Raw genomic sequence first — 16,742 nt, 5'->3', positions numbered from 1 at the left:
CTCTATACTCGCACCTTTCATATCAAATATACATTCATGGAAAATATTCATCTCGTAGTCAATTTACAAAAAAGAAGGACTCTGCATGACCTGAGATTTCCGGAACCAGATGCACCCGCGTGAACTCTTTAGAACCCAAGTGTCTGCTATGTTTGAAGATATTTGCACTACAATAACTGATTACCGATTTACGCTATCCAGAGGGAGACATCATGACAAGCGCCGCATGTAGCGCGGGAACAACATGGTATCCTTATTTTTGTTGGTGCCTATGATAGATGTTCTGTTTTTATTTTTATTTTCGCCTTAGGGTGTTAACGTTTGAGTCTAATTAGCATAAAGAAAAGCAGGAAATATGAATTGGCCTTCTATATAGACAGTGCTGAGTATGTGTATGCCAGATGAGGTTATGTACTGTTTCGTGTGTGACGTCATAGCAAATGCCAAAACTATCTTGCCGATCAGATCGCAAAAACAAATGTTACCATCAAGTAGCATACGGTTAGGTATGTATTATACTTCAATTGTGTTGCATAGCATGATGCATTAAACAGCAATCGGCATAATTACGAGTCTGCTGCTGCTGATGCTGACAACTACGACAATGATGATGATGTTTACTTAGATGAGAGCTTAGGTCAAAGAGTACTTTTTTCGGTTTGACAGCTTTCGATCGAAGGTAGTACTCAGACTAGGACAATGAATGATGTCCGATATCTGATGACTTTCACAGTTTTATAGCGTATCAAATGAAACACATTGATACGACATGGACTTAAGGATGGTCCTTTCTGACAAGTTCAATTAAATTACCAGTCAATATACTGTGAAAGAATACGCCACATAGTGTTTCCGTGAAAGGCCTTTGACAATGCAGTAATCCCTTGAGTACCCGGCTATGGTTTGAAAGTCATTATAAAGATATACTCCATTGCTTACCAATACAGTCAATAACGTATGATCCTCAGGAACGGCAATTACTGATTATATATTCGAAAGTTACATGTTGCTCCGGCATGGAAACAAGGAGCGGTTCTTTGCTAACGAACTGATCTGAATGGCCACCGCTGCATTAATTTTTGCTAGGTTACGACTAAAATTCCTGGTTTTATTTGCAAAATATGAACTCCCCAAACTATAAATGGATGATGGCCACACCGTCTGGATAATTAAATCAGACATTTTAAGTTTGGAAGGTACATTTGTTTTTACCCAGGAGCTACTTTTACCAGTACAAGCTGTTGCTTGACCTAAAAGAATTAAGACATATAAAAGAAGCACTACACTAAATGACCCCCTAGCTAATGTGATATCGACAGTCGCTCCGTAAATTACAATAACACATCACCAGATCGATAACTGATACGTAAAGATGGCCCTAACAAAGTGTCACTCCCCAGTACTACATGTACAGCACGAGATCTATAACTGATACGTAAAGATGGCGCTAACAAAGTGTCACTCCCCAGTACTACATGTACAGCACGAGATTTATAACTGATACGTAAAGATGGCGCTAACAAAGTGTCACTCCCAGTACTACATGTACAGCACGAGATCGATAACTGATACGTAAAGATGACGTTAACAAAGTGTCACACCCCAGTACTACATGTACAGGACGAGATCTATAACTGACGCGTAAGTTAGTATGGAGCTATCAAAGCATCACTCTCCAGTCCTACAGCACCAGATTTATAACTGATACATCAGGATGGAGTAATCAATGTGTCACGCCAAAGTCCTACAGCACGACATCTATAATTGATACATCAGAAGTGAGTTATCAAAGCATCAATCCTAAGTCCTACAGCACGAGATCTATAATTAATACATCAGGACGGATTAATCCAAGCGTCACTCCCCAGTCCTACACTCTTTAGTTCCCGTACAGCGCGTGATCGTAGGGATGGAGCTTCCAAATCGTCACTCTCCAGTCAAACAGCGCGTGATCGTAAGGATGGAGCTATCAAATCGTCACTCTCTAGTTTTACAGCGCGTGATCGTAAGGATGGAGCTATCAAATCGTCACTCTCTAGTTTTACAGCGCGTGATCGTAAGGATCGAACTATCAAATCGTCACTCTCTAGTTTTACAGCGCGTGATCGTAAGGATGGAGCTTTCAAATCGTCACTCTCTAGTTTTACAGCGCGTGATCGTAAGGATTGAACTATCAAAAAGTCATTCTCTCGTTCTACAGCACGTGATTGTAAGGATGGAGCTATCAAATCGCCCCTCTCCAGTCCTACAGCAGGTGATCGTACGGATGGAGCTATCAAACGACACTCTCTAGTTCTACGGCGCGTGATCGTAAGGATGGAGCTATCAAATCGTCATTCTCTCGTTCTACAGCGCGTGATCGTGAGGATGGAACTATCAAATCGTCACTCTCCAGTCCTATAGCGCGTGATTGTAAGGATTGGGCTATCAAATCGTCATTCTCTCGTTCTACAGCGCGTGATTGTAAGGATGGAGCTATCAAATCGTCCCTCTCCAGTCCTACAGCGCGTGATTGTAAGGATGGAGCTATCAAATCGTCCCTCTCCAGTCCTTCAGCGCGTGATTGTAAGGATGGAGCTATCAAATCGTCCCTCTCAAATCCTACAGCGCGTGATTGTAAGGATGGAGCTATCAAGTCGTCCCTCTCCAGTCCTACAGCGCGTGATTGTAAGGATGGAGCTATTGAGATAGAGCTGTACTGTAACACAGACCTCTCAGTACAACACATATTATACAGCCTTTCTATAACAAAACAAAAGTGCTAGCAGCCAAACACATAAACAATGGGATTCTTATTGACACATAACAATATATTATCATTAACAACACATATTTTAAATTGTTTTCTTAGTTTCAAATCATGCAGTTAAAATTGTAAGTCAATGAATACTGACAATATTTCTACTCTTGACGAGGTGTGTCGAATTCCTGTTTTATTTATAATCTGTGTACTTATACCTCTATATAGTCATGTTCTATACTGTAACACAGAAACACAACCACATTTATGCCTCTTGCTTTGCACGGTCGAGCTGTACCGAGGTCAGTGCCGGGAGTAATGACCGATACACCATTTTCTGCACGTGGTTTACACCACGATTGTGTTAACTAGCCCTACCGCCGACAATCCTACCATGATGGATTAGTTTTTCAATGAGCACACGCTGACGATTCAAGGGTATAATTGAAATGTTCCGATCATCCTGCCGGACGGAAGAGTGTATGGACGTGTGTAGGCCGCCCTGCCTCCCCACAGGTATATCTTAAAGTACAACCTATAATAATATATTCGAATCCATTTTAGATCAAGTTCCAGATAACCGCTCTGTACAGAAAAGACACTTGCCGATACCATTGAGATGAAAGAGAGAGCGATTGGAGTCAGCTGTTCATAGGTACATAATGTCTGATAGAAGTATACGTAAGTAAATCTACACCGACAAATACCATTGAATCGTCCACAAGAAAAGAAATGTGCCTCTCTTTCTGAGCCCATTGTTCATGGTACGAGATTTTTCATCTCTCTTATATATATGACGACGTATGTCGTAATATACTCAAATTGCAAATGACGAAAAGTAAAAAAAAAAAAAACAACAAAAACAGTATGACAGCATGACAAAATTATTTTTAGCCTCTCAAATACACTGTATATAGAGGGCATGAAATTTGGTGGACCAAATACGCTAAAAGAAGCAAATTAATCCCATTCGATTACTGTTAATAACTTAGATTTAGAGAATACTTTATTTCGTGAACTTACCTGTTTAGGCATATTCACAAATACATGATTTCGTGAACGCTGATCTAGAAATGACTTTAAATTCGCGAATCATGAACTATTAGAGCCAATGGAATCTCCTCGCATATTAACGCGAAAATAAATCCCACGCGAAATATAAGTGATTTACAGTTTCACACAGGGAATCATTCCTCTGACAAAGAATCATTATTGATGAGGGTTTTTCAAATAAATGAGAGGTCTTAAGAGCAGATGTAAAAAAAAAAAAAGAAAGAACAAATATGAGTAAATATCAATTCTTTTTGTCCCTTTCTTTCCCAGAGTTAAAATGAATCCACTTACAGCTTGTTTTGTCCAGTAAACTTTATTGCGAGCCATTAATGTGTTGACTACACTCTAGGATATTACTTGGTAAATTTGTAACTGTTTCACGGTGCTTTTCCATGCATAATACATGTTTGGCAGTTTTCTTCAGGTCGATACCTACGTAACAAATCATTTAGTTCATATCAGATGTGAAAATGATCATAACTTGCTCTAGGTTCCAGAAAAGTCATGGAAATTTAACCATGAGCCCAGCAAACCCAGACAACAGTTCGTATTGGATTTGAGCAATATTAGCAAATAGCGATATATCACAACTTCTATCAGCTATTACAATATAGAGATAGGGGAGACGAGATAGGAGATATCCAAACATAGAAACATATTAAATTCTATCTAAACACACTACATATATACAACTGCACAGATGTATGACTGCCCTTATGTCAGATGTATGGTTTGCTTAATCATTGTCCTATCAACAGCTAAGGCTATTTAAGGAAGGCCTCGTCCTACTCCTAATATGCTGAGCGCTAAGCAGGAGTAGCAACTACCATTTTTAAAGACCCTGGTATGTCTCGGCCAGGGGACAGAACCTAAAGAATTCCTCATATGGCGAACGCTCAACTAAAGGCCAAAAGTGAGGCATTGTCAATGGAGACTTTGGAAAGAAAGAAGAAAAAAAATAAGATCCGAAATTATGTCAGATGTAAATATATAACTTGGTCACTGGTGATTTAATGACATATGATCCACAGTATGACAATAAAATCCACAAGGTTAAAACAGGTAAATGTCTAGTTTTTGTCGTGTTTGATATCATATCTTTAACTACTATATTTATACCAATTGTAACGGGCAGTAATGCCATCCAACGAATTTGAAATCAACAATGACTTCAAAATTTACCATTCCAAATTGAAGTTCACATAATCGATCACTCAAAAAAATGTGCAACCGATAAAATTGTCGTTTTTGTCAATATTTTCGGTATTATTTTCTTATAGGTATATCATATTTCACTTTTGATATGAAGAATTGTGTACAGTACCCTGATAAAAAACAAAGCCTAACTCCACTACCTCAGCCATCTTAAAAAAGTGTGGAAAAACAAAAACATATCATTTTCTATCGGCTGTTTAAAGACCACGTTTTCCTATTGAGATCAAAATTAGCCGATTTCAATAGAGAACAGCCCCAAGTATAATTTGAAAAAAAATAATGAAAAAGACATCTGTACTTACTTTCTCCTTTACGTTGCCGTGGTCCACTTACTCTCACTGTTTTAAACAGTCTCTACTGTTACATGTCTGGGAAGTAGAAAAAAAACCTGTATTATGTATACAGTAAGATCAAAGTTCTCACAGGATTTTAAAACTGACAGATATGTAAATATCACGTTTAAACAATAGCTTTTATTATATTTATCAATTTGTACAAATGCAGCGGTTAAAATGCTCCATTTGCAATCAAATTTTAAAACGCATCCGACATACACACGCTCATACATTATAGTGAAGTTATGACCTACTGCCAAACCATTAGATGAGCTTAAACACTCGAGTAGAATATTACGATGAGAGATAAACATTTAAGGGTCCATAATTTAGACCACATTTGACTTGGGGCGTTTCCATGTACATGTACATATTTTAACAACGAGGAAACTACTACATGTGGTCTTTTTTAGTATTGCATTTAACACAAGTGCAGCAAAAAGGGGATTAACCTTCATGTTCAGGAGATAATATGATCAAAATCATCCTATTGTAAAGAACCATTTAAAAGTTAATCGTCTGTGAAGGAAAAGAACAAAGGGATGCCCATTTATGTTAGATCTGTATTATTATTAATGAACCATCCATATCGCTCGCTATTCGTGAAGGTTAGCACGGTAGATACGCTCACGTCTACAGCAATCATTATAGTGTCAGAGATCAACGTTACGGCATCTACCTTGCTTTACCCAGAAAAATGAACTTGTCTTATGTAGTAACGATATCAGTGGTAGACATGGATTTCATCGTTTTACCATTTTTGTTTGAAAAGAGAGCGGGGAAGAGTTGAATGCCCTATTAATTCCTGTTTTTCTTTACTATAAGTAGTTATTAAGAAATAAAACTGAGCCAAATAATTTCCGAATGCTGGTCTTTTAGGCAGACAGATTAATGCCACATGAAGCAATGTGTCTTTTGTTGTGTATTGATAAAAAAACATTCCTTGAACATTTCATAAAACTATATCGAAAGTAGAATTGGTTAGTTGTATATAGTGCAATAATGCTAGCATAACGACCCCACCCTTCTGTTTGCTGCTAGGTGGAGCTTCAGATATTGTACCCTGCACTTGTGTTTTACACGTGCTAGCACGAAAGATGTCTGATGCTATCTTTGAACTAGTTTAGACATTTATTAAGCCAATGTTAGAAATGTGATATGAGATTGGCGGAGAGCATACAAAACATTCTTCGTGTATCTTTATAGAAAATCGTGGTTATCTCCCCCTTCAATCTCAAAGGAACGGTAACACTTTTACTTGCTTCTTGTACCATTACGACACAGACACGTTCCGTGCCGCAAACATTCCTGACGTTTACAGTTCCGTGTGCATTGCGTGACTTTAACCATGACTTATGTAAGCAACCACCGATGTGTAAGAAGGAGGACATCGCATATGCAGCATTAATAAAATATATATTGTATGTGTAACACTTTCGTGGTCGGCTAATTTTAATGTGACCATATTTGCATCCATATCGCTTTTGAAACACATCTTAACTGTCAGTTAAATTGAATCGGCAAAATACAGGGGCGTTCTCACCCTTCACTTTGTACATACATATGTGGAATGGAAGGTTTAAATCATATGACACAGAGGCCATCTTTTTCAAATGTGTCCGCTATGTAATAACTCAGAGGAACAAATTGCTCGCAATGAAATATACAATGTACATGTATTCCAAATATTTCTCTTCACAAATACAGCACATTTATTTCTGAAAATATCAACAGGCGATCAGCATACTACACTTATCGCACTTTTTCCTTTTTTCTTTTTGTATTTTTGTGGATATGTGATTTTGGACATTGATACTAGGAAAAAACATAGCGGATAAAGAGTAATTTAAATGTGTTCATATACTTCATGATACACTCAGCATCTGAGTAAATATTTTACTGATAACTCGGCGGTTACAACCCGCTGTGACACGTTTATCACAAGCAATGCAGAACTGGATGATAACTTGTTTGCAGATTTGTGTTTAACTGTACAATAAATGTGGCCCTTCTGCGAGGTGTATATCCGCCCACATCGACCCAGATAGCGGATACATATTACTGGCAATAAAAGCTATTTGAAATCTCACATCATAGACGGGAATCATTGATAAACAGTTTATTTATCATTTTCAATTTTCTAATCTTGGGTGTACTATATTTCGGAATAGAAGTACTTTACGAAAATTAGTTTAGAGAGAGAAAGGACCAACTGAAAATGTGCTTACCAGACAAAGGAGTTCTTCACTACAACAAGACAATGGCCTGTCCAAATTTTGCCAAGCACTAACCTTGTCTGCCCAAACTTTACCAGGCTCTGACCCGGCCAGTCCAAACTTTTCCAGACTCTGACCCGGCCGGTCCAAACTTAACTGGACATAGATCTTCCCAAACGTTTTCAGACAATGATCTGGCCGCCGGTCCAAACTTTACTAGACACTGACAGTTTAAAATTTACATCAAACTGACAGTTCAAACTTCTCTAGACACTGACAGTTCAAACTTCACTAGACACTGGCAGTTCAAACTGTACTAGACACCGACAGTTCAATTTTTTCTTGACACTGACAGTTCAAACTTTCCTATCTCTAGCAGACATTGACTTTACTAGTCAAAACTTTACCAGATGATTGGGTTTCTCACTATGTCGGGGCACTCATATTATTTTTGGAATGTTAAATTCTAACAGATCAGTGCAAATAGCGCATCTATTTACTCTAGAAATAGCATACATGTATATAGAATATGTAGTTAGCTCAATACTTCAAATACTAAATGAGGCCCTAAAATAAGATTTCCTCTAAAATACGTGTTTTCACGGTGTCTGGAATCCCATCATATATCTCCATTTGATCTTTCGTTCGTAGCTCATTAAAAGAAGTATGGATAATCCCTATAGCTGTTTGTAAAGAAGTATGGATACTCCCTATAACTGTTTGTAAAGAAGAAACTCTACTACAAGCTATAAATAGATAGCATCGGTCAAGATATCTATAATTGATTAGTTGTTTTACTTAATAGCCTCCGTGACGTATGTAGCATTAGTAAGACTAGGTCAAGTAAAACCTGTTTAGATATAATATAAATCTGATAACATACAAGACGTACGACCACTTGAGAGCATTGACTAGTTTTCATTTTTATGAGATGGGTACACATTAACTTTAAGCGCTAAAATGAAATTCTCGTTCACAGTATGAGTCATGTGAGACCAAAGATACATTCAATGTTAACTCTCAGGAGCACTACTCCCAAACGTCAATGAATACATTTAAACAGCGAACTACCGGACTTCCAATGTCAAAGTATCTATGTGTCCTCGTTAGAAAATAAGTTATTTGTAGTACACTCTATAGTAATGATTTTCAAATGTTTCAACAAAACAAAAAACGATTTTGGATAAACAATGCACTGGTCTACTTATATAACCAGAAACAAGGTGCGTGCGGAAGAACAGGCGTGCTGCCTATATTAAGTGTTTCTGGTCTAATTACGATCAACACGAGAAATGCTATTAGCTGTTTCCAGTATGCAGAGTAAGTATATGAACTCAGTACAATCTATCAATAGATTGGTCAACATTTCTATAATTGATTAGGTGTTGTATATAATTGCCCTAGTGACGTGTGTAGCAATAGTGCGACTAGGTCAAGTTAATGCTGTCTTTGACATGTACATGTACAGCTTAGGTAAACACGTGCGAGGAGTCAGAAATAGAACCATTTCTATTGATATGGAATCGGCATCAACTTAGAGGAAGCGCTATTATTCAAACATAAAAAGGAAATTCAAACTCAAAAGTATCATGCCATATTTTTCTTGTTGCCACATGATAACAATATACAAATACAACAAAACTATATAACAAAATTAAAAACGAAAGAAATTCAATAAGTTCCAATGGAATACACCATTTAACCGATATTGGATATGAACAAATACTCAATTTATAAATACTACACTGTACGTAGTAAATTGTTACAAGGCACCCTTTTAACGTTTACACTCGGCGAATAAATGTAATAAATCCAATAAATGATGATTATGTTGCAATCATTCAAAACAATTTCAGCAATATAAAGGATTTTTGTTACTCTTAATGAAATTATAGGAAAAATAGATTATCAGTATTTGTCTGAATGAGTGTCCGATTATAATGTACAATTTTGTATCTTGGATCTGTATTGATTTTTACACACCCACTCAAATAACACAAAGGTTTGATTTCCAGAACCAAAGCCACTATAGTCGAGGCATCTTTGCAGAGCAAATATCTAGAGGTTGTCTCAGTCTAATCCGCGGGTATTAAAATCCGCACATCACCGATTTGTAAACGTTCTACAGTAAACATTGCCATTTATGTATTTGTATCAGATATAAATATTCACTAAATGTTTATTTTCGCGCTATTTTCAATGAGCTCGAATATGGCGATATCCTGATACTCATTTTGAGGATAAGCTAAACACAGATTTTATGTGATACATATTTGTTATAGTTTTTTTTTAAAGATTTAAGATAGATTTTATATGGATTTGATATACATTGTAGTTTTTTTTTATAGTTCAAATAGTTATAAAGATTTTATATAGGTTTTGTATATATATTATGTAGTTTTTACATATTTTATAACGGTTTTTTATGGATATTATATAGTGTTCATATATATTTGATTTAGATCTTGTATAGTTTTATATAGACTTTATAAAGACTTTATATAGATTTTATATAGATTTATCTGAAATCGCTTACCACATGGTCTGATATATATTGTGCTTACTCAAGGGGTTCCAAGTAAATCTTTACATGATTTGGCGCTGTTATATCAGCTTTGATTGAGAGTTATGGTTTCTTGTTCATGTCGGTAATATCTGTTTCTTCACGTACCTAAATAACAGACTGTACAAGGTAGGACCACCTTAGTGATTTTTAGCCGCAATAAGGGGCTATTCGTCACTTATAAATGGTATTATGATGTTTTCTTTTCTTGACTAACAAACGACCATGTCTGCGTTTGATGATGGAAGACAACAAAGGAGTATCTAGATTTTGCCAGACAGTAAAAGTCTTGTTTTATACATATCTACAGTACTTTCGCTCTCCTTATTTAAGTCGATTATTGATATCAGGTAGTCTACAAACTTGCATTTATCCAGAAAACCAAATTAATGCAAAGAAAATACTACAAAGCCGGAATTTCCATTGCATTATAGATAGGCTACGTGTCGAGATAAACAACCTGTGGCAAGTTTAGGACCGACAATGTTACAAAATGTGTTACATAGATCTGACTCCCCTATGGCTATGCAGGTCACAGCAGGTCTGCGCTTACTGAATCACGATTCTTTCACTGTAGCAGATATTGTTGTGAACATATATCGACTACATGTGTTCCTGATATGCTCGTAAGAAATTAAAGGCTTAAGTCACACAACGCTTTCTGTTACGAACGCGAAAACAGAGGTATGCCTTTGGAATTGCTAAACCTGGCATGTCCTTCGTCATCCAAGGCAAACTAACAGCCTTTCTGTGGAAAAGAACTTTTCTCCCTTATTTTTGTCATAAAGCCATAAGAAATGGTTAATGCTAGGACTATGTATGAGGTTAATAATTTAATGTAGTTTATATAAAATACCATTTAAACTAGTGATGAAATGTGGCAGTTTAAGACTTGTAACAAATAGTAGGAGGTAAAATAGTCTGTCAAGAACGCAATTTTTGGCGTATTTCACTTTCTACTTTGATTGCGGTGATTTCAATATATAACGTAAATAACTTCAAAGACATTACTCTTAAAAAAACTAAATTCGTTATCTGCTGTTCTTGTAGACGGGACCTTTCAAATAAGATATTAATGAACAAACGTGGATCTTTCAATTATGATATTAATTTACAGTGACGTAAAACTTTCGTTTTTCGTTAATAACTATGTGCATTGCTGATCTGATCTACATGTCATAGAATTTAGTATCTCCAGTTGATATTTATTTCCAGTATACTTCTACCTATAAAAAATGTCCACGGTATGGCATCAAATGCTAAAACACCATCTGTGCACATTTAATAGCAATGATTTCATTATACCATATTACACCATATGTAACTTATACATAAACAAGTTCATTTCAATATTATGGAACAACATATATACCTCAATTCACCATCAAAGACCCGACTTTGACAGGATGCGTCGGATGGCTATAAACATACGCATGCTGTGTAGAGTGTCAATAGCGGAAATGTAATGAAATGTATTCTTTATGGGTATGTAATTGACAAATATAGCCAGCACGTTTATGTAGTAAAGTATAGAATGCACTCTACACTGGAAAGGTCACATGAATGTCACATATAGGGATCGAATGTTAACTTAAACTATGTATACGTGCATATACATATATATATAATATATAATATATATAAGTACATATGTTACAGTCCAAAGCGTCTTTACACTTTGTATCGATCATTTATACATTCACAGTACATATACATATGTATAGTATTGTAATTTCTACTACTGTTTATATATCATGTGATTGTATTTGTATTCTTTGTGCCTTGAAGAAGGGGCGGATTGCTTCGAATAAAAATGTTTTTTTCCCCATTGTTCACACTGTTGGAATTACTTCTTTGCCCAATATAAAAAGAAATCAAGTAATCCGTTTCCCGCAGACATACCTGTGCAAGGACCCAGTGTTATCCGGAAAATTTATATTACATCTTTGACCCATATATAGCTATATAGTCAGCGGTAGTGTTACCATGTGAGCTATGCCGACTTACGAAAATGTGAAGTTTATGTTATCAGTTATAGTCAGTCTACTTAATGCTAAAATATAACATTTTATCAACTACATGGTCGGTTTTTTTCAATTTTTCGATACCAGCGCATTGTGTAGTAAACTAATTGGCATTGTGTAGTATCTAATTGGCATTGTGTAGTATCTAGTTGGCATCGTGTAGTATCTAATTGGCATTGTGTAGTATCTAGTTGGCATCGTGTAGTATCTAATTGGCATTAATTGTGTAGTATCTAATTGGCATTATGTAGTATCAAATTGGCATTGTGTAGTATCTAATTGGCATTGTTTAATGTGGTAATGCGTTGTGTGTTTTTTGTACAATCTTTTGAGATTGCATGCTGTAGACACAAATGATATTCCATAGCCAGCATGTCACGTTATAAATCATTTGAATAGTAACACGGATCAAAATAGCTGCACTGAACCCCTCCTTGAAATCCATTATTGATAATTGAGGAATTCATTATATTATGGCGCGAATGCACCTCCTCATACAGTATGGCGAGAATTCGGATCTTAAGTGTCAAAGTTTTGAGCTTATGGCATTACTGTCGATCCTAGAAGGACACAACAGTTGAATAATGCAGTTAAATATATATACAAAATGTATATATATATATTTAGTTTTGCTCCTCTGTATCTACATGTTATTCTTTGCAGTGGTACACGTTTGTTTACAGAAGTATCCACCAGCTTAAGTGCTTAAGTTGATCTATACTTTAGGTACTAATACCCCTATAAAATGCGTATACTGAAATAATCCGTTTTCTATGAATTTTCCGCATTGTATTTACCAAGAAAAACATTAGTGTTGCCCTAATGTACAGCATTAGGATAAACTATATATCTTTCACTAGTGTACAGGGGTTATTTAAGGCGATCTCTGAGTCACTTCCTCACTGTAATGTTTACATGTCTCTACTTATCGCCGCACATGACGTATACTACGAAGTCAAAAGACTGAAAACTCTTCTGACACTTTTCTGTAATATGAGGTTAACACAATTATATATAGTGAAGCTATAGTTAAAATGGTCGAACAAACACCTTTCCAGTGGAGTTTCGGTTTGGGTCTCGGTCTCACACAACGTTCACTGGGAATTAGATTTACAGTATCAATTACAAGAAAAAACGTATTTCATACAGTACATGTTTCTGTAAACTACATTTGCACAAAACGTAGACAAAGTGATATGATTGCAGGCATTTTAATTGAATACCCGGATTGCGGAATCACCACGTCGAAGTTCTGATCGCTTGTGGATGTTTACGAAAATGAATTCTAAATATATCTTGTCTTGTAATCTGAGAAAAGTTTCGCTGTTGGTTATAGCGAAAATGAATCTTAAATATGTCTTGTCCTGGAATGTAAGAAACAATTTTTATTTTTGGTTCTGGTACCAATGTAAATACAACTTAACCCATAGAGGATATTGACATAAAAAACAAACGCGTTTTTTGTATTAAAAATCGATAGAACAAGGGCAAACTACGAACAAAAATATAGATTTAAATGGAAACCCTTAAAAAGAAGATGAAGAATTAGACCAGGTGTTTCGGAAGGGTAAGCAAATCTAGGTCAATTCATGGTTAAGTCATATAGAAAGTGTAATGTATTGTATGTTTTTCAAATACATGTACCTCCCTTTAAATGACTATGTGAGGGATTAAGTAAAACTGCAGATGAACCACATTTCTGTACAATACTGACGCACATTCTATACAGAATATTGTCAGGCGGTAGAAAACATATCCAGGAAACCAATATTGGGGCAAAATCCAGTCGCTCAGAAGAGTCAGAATTTTCACGTATTACCCGAGATGTTGAAACCATTTTAATATAAGAGGTCATTGACCGAAATTACAACGACTGGCAATGATAAGAGGTTAAATCGAGTGCAACTTTCCAATTTAAGATATTCAATTTTCCCATGCCGCGACGGTATCGTATCATGAACCACATACGTCTTGTTCATGAACAAAAAATCTCAAAAAATATAAACATGATTTCCTACTTTATCAGTGAATTCAGAGATGAGAGATGGAAGCTTTCTAACAGAACGGCCGATGTGGGGGATGTTTTGGAGACGGGAGATTGCCAAAAACCAAGTATCTACGTCCCTCCTTCTATCTGTCGGGTTTTAAGTGCTTGAATGATAAATAGGGACGATATGATCGTTGTGACAAGAAGTGGGGCCAGAACATTCTGACAGCCTCGTCATATCTCCATACCCCACCACACCTTCGCCTGTCAGAAGGAATAGCCCCGCGCTGATAAATACGGTGACTTGGAGCGTACAGATAGGACAACTGGGTAGGGAATGAACAACAGTGTTTATGTGTGTCTGATTCGTTAAATCTGATTCACATTTAGACAAAGTGAAATAACACATGATAACATGTTAAATACTCATTCTAAAAAATAAAATTTTAGGACTGTAATCTTCCTTAGTCTTCAGGTTTGTCTTTTTTCTTTATTTTCTCGAATAAAAAAAATGGTAAAATTAATATCTATATGATAAGCATGCACTCCAGTGTTCTTTTGTTTTTATGAATCTTTCATATGTCATTTGATGCGATAAGGTTAACCGTGAAACGTTTTGGTTAAGAAACAAAGGAAACAACTGGACTTTGGCAATTTATACATATCCATTAATTCGGAGACTATTTTCCATAGCTCGGAAACTGTACATTACAAAGCTGTTTCCTAACACAGCAAATGGTCGTATCGTCCGAAAACAGCCCTTTCTTCGCCCCGGCTATATTCATAGCTAAACATGCAACGATAAAGACCGGCTATCGGCTACATGGATAATTAACCACGACAGGGGGTTCCGAGTAGATCCTATGGAAGAGTTATAAAAATGGTAATCACGGCCGGATATCCCTAAATTGACGTAATGCTTATGGAAAAAATGTTTAGAGTTGAATTATGCATCAACATTTGACATCCGGTAAAGTATATAGGATCCTACCACCTATCTATAAACCTGCCTACTACATAACGAATAGCAGCAACGAATACAGTAATATGTGAACATCAGATAAAATGCCAGGACTACGGAGGACAATAATAGCACGGAAAATCGATCACTCTACCTGTTATAGATTCTAACAACACTCAGTGATTGGCGAAATTTGATTTATTATGTCTCTATCAGGGAAATGAAAGATGCCCTCGGTAACTTGGGCGCAAGTCTGACCTCAGATCAAGTAGACGCACGCAAGGTCAAATAGTGTCGCCCTTGTACTTGTTGAAAGAAACAAAACAAAAATTGCAATATGTCAAAAAATAATGTTTACGGTGAAAAATGGTCCCCATATATGACTGGCTGGGTACGAACCCCCGTCCTGGTCCCCATATATGACTGGCTGGGTACGAGCCCCCGTCAGGGTCCCCATATATGACTGGCTGGGTACGAGCCCCCGTCAGGGTCCCCATATATGACTGGCTGGGTACGAACCCCCGGCCTGGTCCCATATATGACTGGCTGGGTACGAGCCCCCGTCAGGGTCCCCATATATGACTGGCTGGGTACGATCTCCCGTCCTGGTCCCCATACATGACTGGCTGGGTACGATCCCCCGTCCGGGTCCCCATATATGACTGGCTGGGTACGAGCCCCCGGCCTGGTCCCCATATATGACTGGCTGGGTACGAGCCCCCGTCAGGGTCCCCATATATGACTGGCTGGGTACGAGCCCCCGTCAGGTCCCCATATATGACTGGCTGGGTACGAGCCCCCGTCAGGGTCCCCATACATGACTGGCTGGGTACGAGCCCCCGTCAGGGTCCCCATATATGACTGGCTGGGTACGAGTCCCCGTCAGGGTCCCCATATATGACTGGCTGGGTACGAGCCCCCGTCAGGGTCCCCATACATGAGAGGCTGGGTACGAGCCCCCGTCAGGGTCCCCATATATGACTGGCTGGGTACGAGCCCCCGTCAGGGTCCCCATATATGACTGGCTGGGTACGAGCCCCCGTCAGGGTCCCCATACATGACTGGCTGGGTACGAGCCCCCGTCAGGGTCCCCATATATGACTGGCTGGGTACGAGTCCCCGTCAGGGTCCCCATATATGACTGGCTGGGTACGAGCCCCCGTCAGGGTCCCCATACATGAGAGGCTGGGTACGAGCCCCCGTCAGGGTCCCCATATATGACTGGCTGGGTACGAGCCCCCGTCAGGGTCCCCATACATGACTGGCTAGGTACGAGCCCCCGTCAGGGTCCCCATATATGACTGGCTGGGTACGAGCCCCCGTCCTGGTCCCCATAATTCTACAGTACGTAAGTTAACGGCCCGTTAACGTAAATAAATACATATTCAAACACTATAAAGCTATCAGAAAATAGCTGTTTTATATGTTTCGTGGTAGCCATTATAATAATGTTATTTGTAACAGTCCTTGGTATCATCCCTGGTCTCAATCGATTCCCCTCTCACTCACCAGCGGAAACTCCATTAATTAAAATCATACGGAGCACAAAAACAGAAAATAAGTACATTCCATGTACAGATATTAAAAATATATATATATTATCAGGTCAAAGTAGTCTAAATTACGGAGAAGTCAGTAACTAACAGAC

At 37.7% G+C, this 16,742-nt stretch overlaps 1 protein-coding gene across 2 annotated transcripts in view; it reads right to left on the bottom strand.

The window, feature by feature from the left end:
* LOC117339345 (5-hydroxytryptamine receptor 4-like) overlaps positions 1-16,742 on the bottom strand; it is a 99,370-nt gene that overhangs the window by 21,528 nt on the left and 61,100 nt on the right. The window contains exon 3 of one of the 2 annotated variants that reach the window (XM_033900883.1): positions 5,311-5,376. The exons of the other annotated variant lie outside the window; for it this stretch is intronic. The gene's annotated coding sequence lies outside the window, so the exon portion shown is untranslated. The remainder of the gene's footprint in view (positions 1-5,310; positions 5,377-16,742) is intronic. 2 annotated transcript variants of the gene reach the window in all.

The sequence above is a fragment of the Pecten maximus genome, chromosome 12, assembly GCF_902652985.1.
Source record: "Pecten maximus chromosome 12, xPecMax1.1, whole genome shotgun sequence".
Classification (NCBI taxonomy): domain Eukaryota; kingdom Metazoa; phylum Mollusca; class Bivalvia; order Pectinida; family Pectinidae; genus Pecten; species Pecten maximus.
Note: the sequence above shows the minus strand (reverse complement) of the source record. Positions and strands in the feature narration are given on the sequence as shown.